Source organism: Tiliqua scincoides, chromosome 5 (assembly GCF_035046505.1).
Source record: "Tiliqua scincoides isolate rTilSci1 chromosome 5, rTilSci1.hap2, whole genome shotgun sequence".
Lineage (NCBI taxonomy): Eukaryota > Metazoa > Chordata > Lepidosauria > Squamata > Scincidae > Tiliqua > Tiliqua scincoides.
The window spans coordinates 123,882,952-123,885,499 of record NC_089825.1 but is presented as its reverse complement, the minus strand read 5'-3'; positions in this window follow the sequence as shown (position 1 = coordinate 123,885,499).

The window sequence follows — 2,548 nt, the reverse complement described above, 5'->3', positions numbered from 1 at the left end:
CCAAGTAGTAGTTGTCAGCAGCAGCTGTAGAGGATGCTGGGAAAGGGTGGCAATGATCTATGGGGGCTGTAGTTTTTAATTATGGGAGCTGTTCTTGCTAGCTAGTTCCCACGCTCCCTGTCTGTCACGTTGTTTGCTTTTTACACCTGATTTTGTGCAAAAACACATGCATGCAGGCACACATTAGTTTCAGGGTCTGAGGAACTCTGAGAATTATAGTCAACCTGCTAATTGAGTATGGTGGCTACTTTTAAAGCAGCACCACTCATGTTTAGTAGCAGGGGAGGCAATTGTCCCTGTTTAATCCAGCAGCAGTTTGCTGGTGTCTTTCTTAGACTGTGAGCCTCTTTGGAACCAGAAAACATCTTCTCATTCCTTTTCTAGGGTTAATCAATTTGGGAGCTGCTTTTTTCTATTAAAGAGGGATGTATATTTTCAATCATAGTAAGTAGACCTTCTCCTAGACCAGGGGTCTCCAAACCCCGGCCCGGGGGCCAGATGTGGCCCGCAGAGTGCCTCTATCTGGCCCTCGGCCATCCTCTGATCCCCTGAGAGCCTCTGGGCCAGTTGACCAAACACGACCAAAGTTGTGCTTGTGGGGTGGGGGAATGGGGGTCCATTTCAGTGTGTGTGCTTTATTTCTTGGGGTGTGTTGTTGCTTGGAGAAATCCTGGACATCTGAGCCCATTCATTCTTTCATCTAAGTTCCATCTCTAATGTATTTATTTAAATTGTATATTTAATTTTTTTTCCGGCCCTTGACACCATGCCAGATATTTGATGCGGCCCTTCGGCCGAAGAGTTTAGAGACCCCTGCCGTAGACCATTGGTGTGGACATTAAATCAGTAGGAGGAATTGAAAGTTTCCCCAGCCAACCAACCCTCCCAACACAAGTGGGAACAGCTTCCCCTATAGCCCCACAGGTATATGGATGAAATTAACAAGATCCAGAGCCAGGGAAGGGTACACAGATAGGGTGTACATAATACACATACACCCCCATTAAAAAAAGTCTAAAGTCACTTGAAATAACACCAGTTTGCCTAGGCTGCTGTTAAATATATGTTTGCAATGCAAATTCAATAAACATCCCATTTCCCAGCCTTGAAATGGAGAGCAGGGGGATAACATCACCTGCTGAGTGGCTGTATGTAAGTTAAAAAGTTCAAGAGCTCTGGTAGGAAAATAAAGTGTTAACTTATTCTTATGACAGCCTTTCATTTTGGAAAACAAAGTACAGACCTTATTGTCTGTTCCTTATCCCAGAAGCTCTGTGTCAAGCCTGCAATTGTACCTAGCACCTGCTTAACTCCTTCAGTGTTCTGCCTTCCGCCTGTCATAAACTGCAGCACCCCTTATGCCCAGTTGCTGCTACAATTGCTCTTTTTGTCTTTGCTGTTTTGCTTAACATCCAATCTGCTGAAGAGTTCCGGATAACTCAAAAGCCAGTTTACAATTGTCATTTTAGTTGGGTCCTAGTGGAGGTACTACTAGGGGTTGCTTCTTATGGATTATCATAGCTACCTATGTGCTTTTACTTTTTTATTAAGTCTGGAGGTTTTTACCACATGATGCACTTGGAACTGAGCAGGCTTCAGCGTCTGAGGAAGTACATCACAAAGTGCTCTCCTACCAAAAATTCAGCCAGAGAACAGTATACAGGAGAGGATGTTTATTTTCAATAGAAACAGTTCATTCTACTCAGGAGGTGGGTCCATCCAGAGCCCATAGTAAAGTTAGTATGTTTACGGGAAACAGGAAGTGACCCTGTTCAAGCAGAAACACAGCTGGGGAGGAAATAAAGGCTTCTCTCATTTCTGTAGACTTGGAGCCTGGGGCAAAAAATAACACCATACTCTTCTGAAGGGGAAGAACAAGTATTTTCAGAGATACTGTACATGTCCCCCATTTCTGCCCTAGAGGCATCTGGATTGAGAGTCAAACTGCATGTGAGATGCAAAGAAAATATTTGAGAGACATTTTCTTTTTGTATTATATCTACAGGTTTAAAATGGAACATTGTCACCTACACTGATAATACTGAAGCATGCAACTGAGGCTGATTTTTTTGCAAATGCAGTTTTAAAACTGAATTACCTTATATTGAGTTACTTATCATTCTGATATATTCTCAGCTGTTTAAAACCAGTGAGAGCAACTCAAAAAGTGTTTACCAGGAAAATCTTGTGGCTGTTTTCTGACTACAGCCATTTTAATTGTCTTTACTGAAGAGTTTTCATCTCCTTTGCTTTCTAGCATAGCCCTTGAGATTCAGTGCAATCACTAGGAGTTCCATCGCAGCAGGCTCCCTTCCCACCTCTTGACAGTGTATAAGAACAGCCCCACTGGATCAGGCCATAGGCCCATCTAGTCCACCAGAACTGGACACAATACTCCAGGTGTGGCCTTACCATAGATTTGTACAACGGCATTATAATATTAGCCATTTTGTTCTCAATACCTTTCCTAATGATCCCAAGCACAGAATTGGTCTTCACTGCCACCGCACATTGTGTCCACACTTTCATCGAGCAGTCCACCACCACC